Raw genomic sequence first — 17,063 nt, forward strand, 5'->3', positions numbered from 1 at the left:
GCCTTTGCTGCCTCCCATAAATTTTGATATGTTGTGTTTTTATTTTCGTTTGCCTTGAGACATTTACTGATTTCTCTTGTAATTTCTTCCTTGACTCACTGGTCATTTAAGAGTGTGTTGTTGAGCCTCCATATACTTTTGAATTTTCTGGCCCTTTGCCTATTACTGATTTCCACCTTCATTCCTTTGATCTGAGAAAGTGTTTTGCATGATTTCAATCTTCTTAAATTTATTGAGACTTGCTTTGTGACCCAGCATATGGTCTATCCTTGAGAATGAAACATAAGCACTTGAGAAAAAGGTGTATCCTACTGTTGTGGGGTGTAATATTCTATAAATGTCTGTTAAGTCTAGCTCATTTATTGTATTATTCAAGTTCTCTGTTTCTTTATTGATCCTCTGTCTAGATGTTGTGTCTATTGATGAGAGCAGGGAATTGAGGTCTCCAACTGTTATGATAGATGTGTTTATTTTTCTTTTCAGTGTTTGCTTCATGTATTTTGGAGCACTCTGGCTCGGTGCATAAATATTTATGATTGCTATGTCTTCTTGTTGAATTGTTCATTTTATTAATACATAGTGTCCTTCTTTGTCTCTTTTAATCATTTTACATTTGAAGTCTGATTTATTGGATATTAGTATAGCTACTCCTGCTCTTTTCTGATTGTTGTTTGAATGAAATATCTTTTCCCAACCTTTCCCTTTCAACCTATGTTTATCCTTCGGTATAAAATGCATCTCCTGTAGACAGCATATAGATGGGTTCTGTTTTTCAATCCATTCTGCCAGTCTATGTCTTTTGATTGGGGAGATTAATTCATTAATGTTTAGTGTTATTACCTTAAGGACAGTAATTTCATCTACCATTTTGCCTTTGGATTTTATACGTCATATCTAATTTTTCTTCTTTTTACCTTTACTGGTAGTCTTCATTTCTCCACACTTCTCTCTCTCCTGTCTTTTCCTATCTGTCTCTAGTGCTCCCTTTTGTATTTCTTACAGAGCCAGTCTATTGGTCACAAAAACTCTCAGTGATTTTTTGTCTGAAAATGTTTTAATTTCCCTCTCATTTTTGAAGGACAATTTTGCTGGATATAGAATTTTTGGTTAGCAGTTTTTTTCTTTTAGTTTCTTAAACATATCATACCACTGTCTTTTCACCTCTATGGTTTCTGCTGAGAAATCTATGCATAGTCTTATTGGGCTTCCCTTGTACATGACGGATTGCTTTTCTCTTGCTGCTTTCAAAATTCCTTCTTTCTCTTTGACATCTGACTTTGTGATTAGTAAGTGTCATGAAGCATGTCTATTTGGATCTATTCTCTTTGGGGTATGCTGCACTTCTTGGATCTGTAATTCTAAGTCTTTCTGAAGTGTTGCAAAATTTTCAATGATAATTTTCTCTGGTAGCTCTTCTCCTCCTTTTCCCTTCTCTCCTCCTTCTGGGACACCCACAACACATATATTCATGCACTTCATGTTGTCATTCAATTCCCTAAGTCCCTGCTCATATTTTTCCATTATTTCCCCTATATTTTCTTTTGCTTGTCAGATTCTAGATGTCCTGTCCTCCAGTTCACTAATCTTATCTTCTGCCTCTTGAAATCTAACATTATAGGTTTCCATTGTTTTTTTCATCTCTTCTATTGTGCCTTTCATTCCCCTAAGTTCTGTGACTTGTTTTCTCAGACTCAATTTCTTTTTGTTCATCTCTTGCCTTCTTTGCATCTTCCCTCAATTCATTAATTTGATTTTTGATAAGGTTTTCCATGTCTGTTCGAACATCCTGAATTAATTGTATCAACTCCTGTATCTCATTTGAATTGTTGGTTTGTTCCTTTGGTTGGGACATATCTTCAATTTTCCTAATATGATTCATTAACTTTGCTGGCATCTAGACATTTAATTTCCTTAATTTATTCCAAAGATTGTTTTCATTTTATTTACTTAAGATTTTCTTGCTGGATGACTTTGTTCTCTATCTGTTCTTTGACATTCAGTTCAGCTTATTCTAGACCTCTAGTTTAGGTTTTGTTTCACAGATCGGAATTTTTCAGTTCTTGTTTTCTTGCTTCTTGCCTTGCCTGTATGGTGCCTCCCCCCACCCCCACCCCCAGCCCCTTAGGAGGGTCTACTTAGGTATTATAGATCCCAGTCAGAGTTTCCCAGACCAGACTGGCCTCTCATGAGGAAAGAATCACCTGAGTCAGTTTTCCCTGACGGTAAGACACAACAGGTTGTCGGACACTCCTATGAAGACTTTAGACTCGGTGTTTTTTCTATCCTGCCCAATATGCGGCACTTGTCTGCCTGTGTGTCCCACCAGCATAAGGTGATGTGGTACCTGCAACTTCAGCAGACTCTCCCTGCTGGGGAGTGGTCAATACAGAGGAGAGGTTGTAGGCTGGCTTTATTGGCTTCAAGTTTCCAGACCCTGGGGTCTGAATTCCTTGAGGGAGGGATTCCACCTGAGCTGGGAATGCACAGTCTCCAGGGAATTACTGCCTTTTACCTGACCAGACTCTTTACCTCTCAGACAAGCTTAATTCCACCCTTGCCAGGGGCAGCTGGAGCGTGAGAAGCCTTGCAGTTGTATCCAAAGAACAGTCAAGCCACAGAAACACAGCCACAAAAAAAAAGAAAAAAAAAATCCTTTCAGAACAGGACCCCATTCCTTGGGTTTGCCAATCAAGAGTTTAATTGGTACGTTGCTCTGTGCATCTCCAAGTCCTATGTTCCCCATCCTTTCCTTCAGGACCCAGACCCTTTCAAGTATTTTGTGCTGTCCGATCCAAAAAAAAAACCCTGCTTTTTTTTTTTTTTTCCTTTTTCCATCAGCCCTGCCCCCTCTGTGCTGGGGGGAAAAACTAGTAACTTTAGCTTTTACTCGAGGTTTGGTTGTAAAACCGGAGGGACGCTGGCCACTGCAGCCTGGGGAACTCACAGTTCTTGGGGGTGGGGGGGGCAGTTTGCAGCCAGTCCAGCTTGTCCAGACTGGGGTACACTGTGTGTCTGGTCACTGACATGGCCCCAGCAGTTGTTCTGTACTGTTACTGGCTATTTACTAGCTGCTCTGAAGGACGAACTAAATCCCACACCTCACTAAACCACCCCTTGGACCTTCCTAGACTTGATTCTTGAAGAAGATTGTCAATAGTCTTTTTTTAATTAAGGTATGTAGATTGTTTTTTAGTCATAATGCAATTGCACACTTAATAGACTTTATATGTACTGGGAAACCCCAAAATTCATGTGACTCGCTTTAGTGTGATATTTGCTTTATTGTGTGGTCTGGAATTGAGCCTGCAAAATCTGAGGCATGACTGTACCTGGGGATGTTCATTAAAATTTGGATTCCAGGGCCTCAATCTGTAAGGTTCACGTGGGTGCGGGAGCCTTACAGAGCTTCTTGGTCTTGGGTAAGTTCTGCTAAGGACTAGTCAGCAGCAGAATGCACTAAGATGTAACCAGGAAGTTAGGATTTAGGGGATGATTATGATTCCTGCATCATTACACAGATATTCCTTTCTACTTTCCAGTATGTTAAAATAGACATAGGGAAAGACCTGAAATCTCTGAACTGTAATCCAGCTGCCTTGAACTCGGTCATTGTTGTTCAACGATATAGCCTTTATCTTATGATCGTAAAAACCTCAATACTGACCCTCACTTATACCGCTTTACCTTGTTTTTCAACATTAGAGTCTTATGATCACGAAAGACAGCTCCTAATGTTTATTAATGAAGGGCCTAGAGTCAGCCCCAAATTAACCCATCCCAATTCCAAGACCATCTTGTTAGACAAAGCAGAATCTAACCAAAATAATGTATGCAGGAGCTTAAACTTTAACCTATAAGTGATCTGTACCTCATTATAATCCTAAAAATCACACTTACCATATTAAGGCCATCATTTTCTTACATACCTTCTGAACTAAGCATGGAATCTGTGCAATAATTAGATCATCTCTAACCTCATCATCTCGAGCCATTGTGCTCATAAAACCTGTCCTTCTTTTGATAACATAAAACTATCAGAATTAGTGCAGTTCAGAGAGACAGATTTTTAGGCTCACAGGTTATCTGGTCTCCTGCTCTACACCTAGCAGTAAACCCTTTCTCCTTCAAACCCTGGTGTCTCAGGAATGGGTCATTTGAGAGCATAGGGCAGAGAATCCACCACTTTTGTCCAGTATTAAACAGAATTGTAAAATCACAACTACTGAGGATTTCATGTTAAGACAGAACTTACTAAATTCCCAGTGACAAAAGAAGATGCCTTAAAAGTGGGTCAAGCAGAGTTGACACAACATGGAAAACTGAGAGCGAGGTGTGGGCCCCAGGACCCGGGAGTGCAGTGGCTCCAAGCTGTGGATGTTCACAAGGTATAGTCCACCTACTCTCTCCTGACCCCTACTGTGAGGGAGACCACTGCCCAAGTTCCTTGTATTTCCCTGGTTTTTCAGACATCTTAAGATTTCTGCAAGGTCATTATCTTGGAATCTGCACGACTAAAACCTGCTTGTTCTCCCACCCCTCTCCCCACTCAACTATGTACACCTTCTCCGCTGTTCTCAAAATTCTCAGCCTCCATCGTCCTCCTTCAATGACCTCAACTCCCATTCCCAAACAGAAGCATGAGACAGGAAGCATCTTAACTTCCCAGCAACAAATCTGCTCCACTCGTGGCTGCTATGGCCACTCCGTGTGAATTAGAAGGATGCACCCCTTCCTCAAGGCTTTTTTTACTGCCATCTGCCACGAAATAGTTGGAGTGACTATTGAAAATTAGGACTTTGTGGTCATTGGTACTGTAAATTTGTATAATGCACAACCAGCTTGATGACACCAATCTACCTACCCCTCTCCTATCCTACCTTTCTTTGCCAGAGTTAATCCTGAGGTCAGCCCCTCCACCTGTGCTCTGCACTCCCTCTTGCCTTCTTAAGAACTGTCCCAATAACCTAATGCCTTGGGCTTCAGTCAATTTGGCCATGAACAATCACAGAAAATCCCTGGCTCCTTTCCCTCAATGTTTAAGCAAGCTTATGTCTCTCCAATCGTAAAACAAAAAAAATTCTTTAAACTAATTTAAAAATATTACCATCCGCCCTCCAGTATCCCTCTCATTTATTCACAGGCAATTTCTTGGAAGGCTTGCACACGCTCATTTGTCTCCATTTTCTCACCATCACACCCACTTACTCTTCAACTCACCCCAAGCAGGCGTTTTCCCACCATCCAATGAACGTGTTCTAGCTATAGCAATGCCTGTGTTGTCATGACATTTCTGGGTCTTCACTGACTTTTCAGCAAAATTAACCAGTTCACCTCTCCTTGGAGTGCCCTTTCATTGCTTCCTGCAATGCCACCCTCTCCTGGTCCTTCTCCTATGGCTTCTGCTGCTTCTCTTCTCTGTTAGATGGAGGAGCTCTTGGGGTTCTGTCCTGGGCCTCTCATCCGTGCTCCCAACCCATTTCCACCCACCGGACCAGGAGGCTGACCTCCAGCCCTCGCCTCTCCTAACAGGCCCAAACAGGCACCTCCGACTCTTTCCGAAAGAAGGTCCCACAGGCTCAACCCGTCAAAACCAGGCTGTTGCCACGATGTTTCTCCTCCTGCCCTCCCTTCCCAGGAGACGGGACCCCAACATTCATCCAGCTCAGCCCAGGGCACGGACACCCCAACCCCCCGCATTTCACAGCCCCTACTTCCACAGACCTCCCCACGCCTCCCTCCACTAGCCCCCATGGCCCGGGCCCACGCGGGCTGAGTCGGCCGAGCCCCTGCAGGGCGCCCACCAGCCAGGCCACGTGCCCCCGACGGCCCTGCGCGCGGCCCCGGGTCCCCGCACAGTGCCCGGCACACAGTGGGGCCGCAACTGGCACTCGTTCGTTCAGGAGAGCGCGGTGGCGGGTGAGCGCGGGCGGGCACAAGCGCCCTCTCCACCCGGGGACACCATCAACTCAGACCCCCCAGGCCGAGGGCCCCGACCGCCACACACATCATGGCGGCGACCGCGACCCGCGCCTGACTTCCGCTTCCGGTGCGCCGACGTTATTTCCCCTCCAGGTGCCCTGGAGCCTCTCGGAAGTTCCAAGGTTGTTTCGGCGCTTCGCGGGGTTCTCCTTCCTCCTTCCCCTCGCTGCTCGTCGGCCTGGGGGGCCCGAGGGGGGCGACGGAGCGCGGGCTGTGGGCCCGAGGGCCGCCGGCCGACTGACGCCGAAGCCCGCGGGAGCAGCGCGGCGGTGCCGTGGCCGTGGCTGGGGGGGCCCAGGGCCGCCGGCGCCCGGCCTGTGCGCAGCCCCTCCTGGCCGGCTGGTCAGCCTGGGCCTGGCCACGTTCCCGCGGTCAGCGGCCGCTGCCCTTCCCGAGGCCGCGCGGGGAGAGGCGTCGGGAGCACCGGTGGGGGGGCCGGAGCCGCGGCGGGAGTCCAGAGCCTCGAGCTTTGGCTCCGAAACGAAGACCCTGTGGTTGCCTTTTACTTGCAGGAGAGGAAAGATTTTGGCATCCAAAGAGGTGCTGTGGGACTCGAGAGCAGTAGAAATTCCGCCGTGGGTAACAGGATGGGACACGAATATGTCCTGACTTGTGGACCTGGGAGCCGAGCCCTGATCTTCTTCAGCCACCTGGGCATCGGAGCAGGCTGGCCCAGCCCTGACAGCCAGTGTTGCTTAATTGTTTTGTGCGCATCCCCCCCCCCCCCCCCCCCCCCCCACACACACACACAGGGGCCAGCCGAAGCCTCAGAGAGCTGGGAAGTTCATGGAATCTTTTTCTTTGGTACAACTTTCATTATTGCTTGTTTTACGGGTCTAAGGGTGCAAATAAGCAGACTTTCCCCAAGTGCGCTGTTAACCTACTCGGCACCCTGCAACTTGACTTCGAAAGTAAGGAGAAATAGGTTGGAACAGTCAGTGAGTGACAGAGAAAGGACATTCCATTTGATAACACGAACATAGCTTTGGAGCTAATAAAATGCTTTAAAAATTAACGTGTAATTTTTAGCAATAAGCATGTAAATTTTAGTTATCAGCTGGTTCATAACAAACAGACTAATTAGGTACCCCATTCAGTCATTTATCTAAATGAAAAGTTCTGCCAAATTGTACTTGTGGGCATTGATCAAAGCTAATGGGAAAAAGAGATTAAGATGAAAATCATGGGATTAAATTTTTAATTAGTTTGCCCCCTGAACAATTGCTTGGTGTGACTTGATGATTGATGGACTACTTGTGCCTGCCTAGGGGATGTGGCTCTCCTACCAGACCTCTGAACATACGAGTGTTTTACAAAAGAGTGAATATTTTAGTAAGTTATCTTTCTCTTTATCCCTGCTTAACAGGAAATGGAAAAGGAAGGCAGTGTCTGGGATCTCATAGTCCTTTGTCTGGTGAAACATGAAGTGTGAGATGAGGGCTTCCGTCTAGGTATCTCAAACTTAACATGCCTGAAATAAAACCCCTCAATTCCCATCCCCAGCTGCCTCCCAGAAGTCCTTACTCTGGCAGGTGGCACCACCATGCATCAGGGTGCTCAAGGAAAAGCCCTGAGAGCAATCCTGCCCTCCTTTCCTTCATCCTCACAGCTTGTCCATTTACAAGTCCTATCAGCTTTTCTTCCAGAACATAGCCTAAATCCATCCTTTGCTGCCCTAAACCAGGCCATCATCATCCTCTTATCCTCCCTAGTCCACTCTCCATCCATCAGCCAGAAGGTTTAAGACATGAGTTGGGTTCTGAATCACCCTTTTGTCTAGAACCATCCAGCGACTTCCCACACTAATTGCTGGGGCCTGCAAGCCCTCATGGACTGCTCTCTCCCTCTCCACTTGCTGGGATCAGCACACTGTCTTACTCTTCAACATGTGAGGCTAGATCCTGCCTTAGGGCCTTGACGCTAGCTGTTATCTTTGCATGGAACCCTTTTCTGTAAGTGTTTGCAGGCAAAGTCCGTTTTTTATTTAGGCCTAAGGCCTCACCTGTTCAGGTCTAAGTTTAAATGTTACCTCCTCAAGTAGGTAACCACCCTTGACCACCCAAACTTAAGTATCCCCTGCTACTCTCTATCATATCATCCTGGTAGTTTCATCACAACAGTCTTTCTACTCTCTCTTACTTTGTTTATTGATTGTTTTCCCCCACTGCGCTGTACGCTCCATCAGAGTAAGGATCTCATCTGACCTGGGTGTTGCTGTGTCCTGAGGACCCCAAATAGTTTCCATGCGTGAGTGAACCAATGTGTGAATGAGAGGATTCTCTGGTCACAAAGACTACCTCATCTCTGCTACACTGAAAGAGAAAGCCTGGGAGAGGTTAGGGGAATCTAGTACGATGCTGAGTGGATCCTGCATCATGAGACGTCTGCAAGGGCAGAGTGGACATTGGCAAAAGAAACGTTTGTGAGTGAGGAGCAGAGGGACAGTGAAGGAAAAAGGAAATGGTCAATCACTGTACTATAGTACAACCCTATTGATATGTTCTAGAAATCTTAAAACTTGCCGAAGCTTGCACCTCACCACACGCATGCGCGCACACACGCACATTCCAACTTGAAGAGTGATGGCTCTTAATGCTTGCTGTGTACCCGAGTCTTCTATAAATGTCCGGTTTCCCAGTCCGATTCAGAGGTCTGGGTGGCCCAGTGTCTGCGGCTGTGTAACATTCCTGAACTTTCATGCCCTTGGGTTGGCATGCCTCGGCTGCAGTAAATGCTGCAGCCCAGAGAAAGCAGGATTGAGACCTGCAGTGGTTCTGCTAAGGCACTATAGGGTGTCAGCCTGAGGAAGTTCCCCTCTCGGGGCCCCAGTTTTCCTCAGAAATAAAATGAAAGCCTTATTTAGACCCTTGGGCTTCTTTAAAACGCGAACTTACTGTTACTGGGTGTGTGGGGTCTCTCCCTCTCTCAGGAGCAAGGAACCTACTTCCAAGAAAATCGTTAACATAAGGCTACGTCACAAATTGGCTCTTCCACTTATGACCTATTTTTCCCAAACAGCGCTGGGCTATGTCATGCCCTGGAGTATTGATACTGATGACTGAAGAAAATGTCAGGAGCAAATTATGCTGGTGAGAAACCATGAGGAAGTGGCTCCGATTTGTTCTCTCACTCTTTGGTTGGATTTGGGGGGCTGGATGAAGGGGCGGAAGTGACTGTACCATTGGTGCTTAGGTTAAAAAAAATCACACGGAAGTTTAGACTATAATAGTTTCAAAACATTTCCCGGATCCAAGATGGCGTCTTAGTAAGGTACATGTGTCTTAGTTCCTCCAACTCCAAATCAACTAATAGGTGAACAGAAACAGTACAGAACAGCTCCCAGGGCTACAGCAGGGAATGGACACACAGCGTAACCCAGTCTGGGCTGATTAGTCTGACTGCGAAACTCGGCTGCGGTGAGTGAGATCCCTGAGCGGCGGGCGATTTCCCGAGCAGCCGCAGCTGCGGCGGTCCGAGCTAATCCCTCCCTCCTTCCCGGGCTGGCTGAGAGACGCGGAGAGACAAGCTTCCCAGCCGAGGCGGCCGCCGCCACACTTTTGTGGGTGGCTTCGAGTCTCGGCTTCGAGTCCGCGACTACTAGTCTCAGATCAGAGGGCTATCCAAAGTCTGGGCTGGCAAGTCTGACTGCGAGACTTGGCTGCGGCGAGACCCCCGAGCGGCCGCAGCTGCGGCGGTCCGAGCTAATCCCTCCCTCCTTCCCGGGCTGGCTGAGGGACGCGGAGAGACAAGCTTCCCAGCCAAGGTGGCCGGCGCCACACTTTTGCGGGCGGCTTCGAGTCTCGGCTTCGAGTCCGCAGCTACGAGTCTCGGATCAGAGGGCTATCCAAAGTCTGGGCTGGCAAGCCTGACTGCGACTCTTGGCTGCGGTGAGCCCCCCAAGCAGCGCGCGATATGCCGAGCAGCCGCAGCTGCGGCGGTCCAAGCTAATCCCTCCCTCCTTCCCGGGCCAGCTGAGAGTATCGGAGAAGCAAGTTTCCCAAGCCGAGGCAGGCGGCGCCCTTCTTTTGCGGGCGGCTTCGAGTCTCGGCTTCGAGTCCGCGGCTACGAATCTCAGATCAGAGGGCTATCCAAAGTCTGGGCTGGCTAGACTGACTGCGAGACTCGGCTGCGGTGAGACCCCCCGAGCGGCGCGCGATTTCCCGATCAGCGGCAGCTGCGGTGGTCCGAGCTACTCCCTCCCTCCTTTCCGGGCCGGCTGAGAGTATTGGAGAAGCAAGTTTCCCAAGCCGAGGCAGGCGGCACCCCTCTTTTGCGGGCGGCTTCGAGTCTCTGCTTCGAGTCCGCGGATACGAGTCTCGGATAGGAGGGCTATCCAAGCCGCGGTAGCCCCCCCCCACGGGAGGCTTCCTGGTCCGGTGGGGAATCCCCAAGGCCCGCTGCGGCCTGCAACCAGCCACAGGGTCCCCTCAAGCCACGGCAGCTGACGCCCCCACCACACGCGGCCCCGGAACCAACGGAGAGAATTGGATCCGAAATCCCCAGGCCACGGAGATCGGTGACTGGGGGAGACCCATTCCAAACACTTGAGACAAACGTGTGCCACGTGCGCCACGTACTGGGCAAGATAAGAAAAACAGATCCCAGAGATTTCACAGAAAAATCTTACAACCTTGCTGGGTCCAACACCCAGAGAAATCTGAATAAATGCCCAGACACCAGCAGCAGAAGATAACTGTCCACGCTCAAAAGATTGAGAACATGGCTCAGTCAAAGGAACAAACCAATAGCTCAAATGAGACACAAGAGCTGAGACAACTAATGCTGAATATACGAACAGAAATGGAAAACCTCTTCAAAAATGAAATCGATAAATTGAGGGAGGACATGAAGAGGACATGGGCTGAACATAAAGAAGAAATAGAAAAACTGAAAAAACAAATCGCAGAACTTATGGAAGTGAAGGATAAAGTAGCAAACATAGAAAAAATAATGGATAGCTACAATGATAGATTTAAAGAGACAGAAGATAGAATTAGTGATTTGGAGGATGGAACGTCTGAATTCCAAAAACAAACAGAAACTATAGGGAAAAGAATGGAAAAATTTGAACAGGGTATCAGGGAACTCAAGGACAATATGAACCACACAAATATACGTGTTGTGGGTGTCCCAGAAGGAGAAGAGAAGGGAAAAGGAGGAGAAAAACTAATGGAAGAAATTATCACTGAAAATTTCCCAACTCTTATGAAAGACCTAAAATTACAGATCCAAGAAGTGCAGCGCACCCCAAAGAGATTAGACCCAAATAGGCGTTCTCCAAGACACTTACTAGTTAGAATGTCAGAGGTCAAAGAGAAAGAGAGGATCTTGAAAGCAGCAAGAGAAAAACAATCCATTACATACAAGGGAAACCCAATAAGACTATGTGTAGATTTCTCAGCAGAAACCATGGAAGCTAGAAGACAGTGGGATGATATATTTAAAATACTAAAAGAGAAAAACTGCCAACCAAGACTCCTATATCCAGCAAAATTATCCTTCAAAAATGAGGGAGAAATTAAAACATTCTCAGACAAAAAGTCACTGAAAGAATTTGTGACCAAGAGACCAGCTCTGCAAGAAATACTAAAGGGAGCACTAGAGTCAGATACAAAAAGACAGAAGAAAGAGATATGGAAAAGAGTGTAGAAAGAAGGAAAGTCAGATATGATATATATAATACAAAAGGCAAAATGTTAGAGGAAAATATTATCCAAACAGTAATAACACTAAATGTCAATGGACTGAATTCCCCAATCAAAAGACATAGATTGGCAGAATGGATTAAAAAACAGGATCCTTCTATATGCTGTCTACAGGAAACACATCTTAGACCCAAAGATAAACATAGGTTGAAAGTGAAAGGTTGAGGAAAAGATATTTCATGCAAATAACAACCAGAAAAGAGCAGGAGTGGCTATACTAATATCCAACAAATTAGACTTCAAATGTAAAACAGTTAAAAGAGACAAAGAAGGACACTATATACTAATAAAAGGAACAATTAAACAAGAAGACATAACAATCATAAATATTTACGCACTGAACCAGAATGCCCCAAAATACGTGAGGAATACACTGCAAACACTGAAAAGGGAAATAGACTCATATACCATAATAGTTGGAGACTTCAACTCACCACTCTCATCAATGGACAGAACATCCAGACAGAGGATCAACAAAGAAATAGAGAATCTGAATAATACTATAAATGAACTAGACTTAATAGACATTTATAGGACATTACATCCCACAACAGCAGGATACACCTTTTTCTCAAGTGCTCATGGATCATTCTCAAAGATAGACCATATGCTGGGTCACAAAGCAAGTCTTAACAAATTTAAAAAGATTGAAATCTTACACAACACTTTCTCGGACCATAAAGGAATGATGTTGGAAATCAATAATAGGCAGAGTGCCAGAAAATTCACAAATACGTGAAGGCTCAACAACACACTCCTAAACAACGAGTGGGACAAAGAAGAAATTGCTAGAGAAATTAGCAAATACCTTGAGGTGAATGAAAATGAAAACACAACATATCAAAACTTATGGGACACAGCAAAGGCAGTGCTAAGAGGGAAATTTATTGCTCTAAATGCCTATATCAGAAAAGAAGAAAAGGCAAAAATTCAGGAATTAACTATCCATTTGGAAGAACTGGAGAAAGAACAGCAAACTAACCCCAAAGCAAGCAAAAGGAAAGAAATAACAAAGATTAGAGCACAAATAAATGAAATTGAAAACATGAAAACAATAGAGAAAATCAATAAGGCCAGAAGTTGGTTCTATGAGAAAATCAATAAGATTGATGGGCCCTTAGCAAGATTGACAAAAAGAAGAAGAGAGAGGATGCAAATAAATAAGATCAGAAATGGAAGAGGAGACATAACTACTGACCTCACAGAAATAAAGGAGGTAATAACAGGATACTATGAACAACTTTACGCTAATAAATACAACAATTTAGATGAAATGGATGGGTTCCTGGAAAGACATGAACAACCAACTTTGACTCAAGAAGAGATAGATGACCTCAACAAACCAATCACAAGTAAAGAAATTGAAGCAGTCATTCAAAAGCTTCCTAAAAAGAAAAGTCCAGGACCAGACGGCTTCACATGTGAATTCTATCAAACATTCCAGAAAGAATTAGTACCAACTCTCCTCAAACTCTTCAAAAAAATCGAAGTGGAGGGAAAACTACCTAATTCATTCTATGACGCTAACATTACCCTCATACCAAAACCAGGCAAAGATATTACAAGAAAAGAAAACTATAGGCCGATCTCTCTAATGAATATAGATGCAAAAATCCTCAATAAAATTCTAGCAAATCGTATCCAACAACACATTAAAAGAATTATTCATCATGACCAAGTAGGATTCATCCCAGGTATGCAAGGATGGTTCAACATAAGAAAATCAATTAATGTAATACACCATATCAACAAATCAAAGCAGAAAAATCACATGATCATTTCAATTGATGCAGAGAAGGCATTTGACAAGATTCAACATCCTTTCCTGTTGAAAACACTTCAAAGGATAGGTATACAAGGGAACTTCCTTAAAATGATAGAGGGAATATATGAAAAACCCACAGCTAATATCATCCTTAATGGGGAAAAATTGAAAACGTTCCCCCTAAGATCAGGAACAAGACAAGGATGTCCACTATCACCACTATTATTCAACATTGTGTTGGAGGTTCTAGCCAGAGCAATTAGACAAGAAAAAGAAATACAAGGCATCAAAATAGGAAAGGAAGAAGTAAAACTATCACTGTTTGCAGACGATATGATAATATACATCGAAAACCCGGAAAAATCCACAACAAAACTACTAGAGCTAATAAATGAGTACAGCAAAGTAGCAGGTTACAAGATCAACATTCAAAAATCTGTAGCATTTGTATACACTAGTAATGAACAAGCTGAGGGGGAAATCAAGAAACGAATCCCATTTACAATTGCAACTAAAAGAATAAAATACCTAGGAACAAATTTAACTAAAGAGACAAAAAACCTATATAAAGAAAACTACAAAAAACTGCTAAAAGAAATCACAGAAGACCTAAACAGATGGAAGGGCATACCGTGTTCATGGATTGGAAGACTAAATATAGTTAAGATGTCAATCCTACCTAAATTGATTTACAGATTCAATGCAATACCAATCAAAATCCCAACAACTTATTTTTCAGAAATAGAAAAACCAATAAGCAAATTTATCTGGAAGGGCAGGGTGCCCCGAATTGCTAAAAACATCTTGAGGAAAAAAAACGAAGCTGGAGGTCTCACGCTGCCTGACTTTAAGGCATATTATGAAGCCACAGTGGTCAAAACAGCATGGTATTGGCATAAAGATAGATATATCGACCAATGGAATCGAATAGAGTGCTCAGATATAGACCCTCTCATTTATGGACATTTGATCTTTGATAAGGCAGTCAAGCCAACTCACCTGGGACAGAACAGTCTCTTCAATAAATGGTGCCTAGAGAACTGGATATCCATATGCAAAAGAATGAAAGAAGACCCATATCTCACACCCTACACAAAAGTTAACTCAAAATGGATCAAAGATCTAAACATTAGGTCTAAGACCATAGAACAGTTAGAGGAAAATGTAGGGAGATATCTTATGAATCTTACTATTGGAGGCGGTTTTATGGACCTTACACCTAAAGCAAGAGCACTGAAGAAGGAAATAAATAAATGGGAACTCCTCAAAATTAAACACTTTTGTGCATCAAAGAACTTCATCAAGAAAGTAGAAAGACAGCCTACACAATGGGAATCAATATTTGGAAACGACATATCAGATAAAGGTCTAGTATCCAGAATTTATAATGAGATTGTTCAACTCAACAACAAAAAGATAGCCAACCCAATTACAAAATGGGAAAAAGACTTGAATAGACACCTCTCAGAGGAGGAAATACAAATGACCAAAAGACACATGAAGAGATGCTCAATGTCCCTGGCCATTAGAGAAATGCAAATCAAAACCACAATGAGATATCATCTCACACCCACCAGAATGGCCATTATCAACAAAACAGAAAATGACAAGTGCTGGAGAGGATGCGGAGAAAGAGGCACACTTATCCACTGTTGGTGGGAATGTCAAATGGTGCAACCACTGTGGAAAGCAGTTTGGCAGTTCCTCAAAAAGCTGAATATAGAATTGCCATACGACCCAGCAATACCATTGCTGGGAATCTACTCAAAGGAATTAAAGGCAAAAACTCAAACAGACATTTGCACACCAATGTTTATAGCAGCGTTATTTACAATTGCAAAGAGATGGAAACAGCCAAAATGTCCATCAACAGACGAGTGGCTAAACAAACTCTGGTATGTACATACGATGGAATATTATGCAGCTTTAAGGCAGGATAAACGTATGAAGCATGTAATAAAATGGATGGACCTAGAGAATATTATGCTGAGTGAGTCTAGCCAAAAACTAAAAGACAAATACTGTATGGTCCCAATGATGTGAATCGACACTCGAGAATAAACTTGGAATACGTCATTGGTAACAGAGTTCAGCAGGAGTTAGAAACAGGGTAAAATAATGGGTAATTGGAGATGATGGAATACAGACTGTGCAATAGGACTAGATACAAAAACTCAAAAATGGACAGCACAATAATACCTAATTGTAAAGTAATCATGTTAAAATACTGAACGAAGCTGCATCCGAGCTATAGGTTCTTGTTTTGTTTTGTTTTGTTTTGTTTGTTTTGTTCTTATTATTATTACTTTTATTTTTTTTCTCTATATTAACATTCTATATTTTTTTCTGTTATACTGCTAGTTCTTCTAAACCGATGCAAATGTACTAAGAAACGATGATCATGCATCTATGTGATGATGTTAAGAATTACTGATTGCATATGTAGAATGGTATGATTTCTAAAAAAAAAAAAAAAAAATGGTCAGCACAATACTGCCTAATTGTAATGTAATTATGTTGGAACGCTGAATGAAGCTGCATCTGAGCTATAGTTTTTTTTTTTGTTTTTTTTTTCTTTCTCTTATATATTTTTGTACTTTTTATTTTTATTTGTGTTTTCTCTGTGTTATCACTTTATTTCTTTTTCTGTTGTTGTGCTATTTCTTTCTCTAAATCGATGCATATGTACTGAGAAATGATGATCATACATCTATGTGATGATATTAAGAATTACTGATTGCATATGTAGAATGGATTGATTTCTAATGTTGTGTTAGTTAATTTTTTTTAATTAATAAAAAAAAAAGAAATCAGCATTAAAAACAAAAACAAAAACGTCCACACATTTAAGTATCAAATATAAACTGTGAACTTTGCAAGCTAAAAAAAAAAAAAAAAAAAACATCATGACACGTTTTCTTAAATATATTGATCTTGACTGCCTTATTCGGCACCATGTTCCCTGCATTTAAAAATACAGTCTAGGCCATGGACAGTTAATTAGTATTTTTTGATAGAAATATATTTCTAATATCATTTCCCTTTTGAGTTAATTTGAATCAGTATTCTTAGTCCCGTGATAGTCTCCCCCCACTGCCAACACTTTTAGTCATACAAACTTGAATGAGATGACAAAAACCAATGTCACTTACAATTCTTTGAACTTAAACACAATAGCCATAGCCAAAAATTAACAATAATCTGTAATATTATGTAATGCTAATCCATATGAGTATATCTTTAATTACCCATGTTTCTTTTTTTAATTAATTTTTCCAACTAGAATCCAAGTAGGTATTAGTATCTATACATTCAGTAATATTAAAGCACAGCCAGGTTATTATGTACTTCTACTTGCAGATATTAGTACATATACAAAACTATAACCAAAACATCTTTAAAACATGACCATTATATCACTATTGCACCCTACACAATTAGGGTACTCCACAGTATCACAGTGATTTGGCTATCAGGTCTCATCAACTCCTCAACTCCTCTTCTTCATCTTGGCTTTACCAAATCATTTTATTTCTTTGCTCTAAACACTGTGTAATATTTTCCAGTAGAGTTGCTCACAATTATTTTCTCACTCACTGTGTTCTTGTATTATT

This window comes from Tamandua tetradactyla, chromosome 8 (assembly GCF_023851605.1).
Source record: "Tamandua tetradactyla isolate mTamTet1 chromosome 8, mTamTet1.pri, whole genome shotgun sequence".
In the NCBI taxonomy this organism is placed as follows: domain Eukaryota; kingdom Metazoa; phylum Chordata; class Mammalia; order Pilosa; family Myrmecophagidae; genus Tamandua; species Tamandua tetradactyla.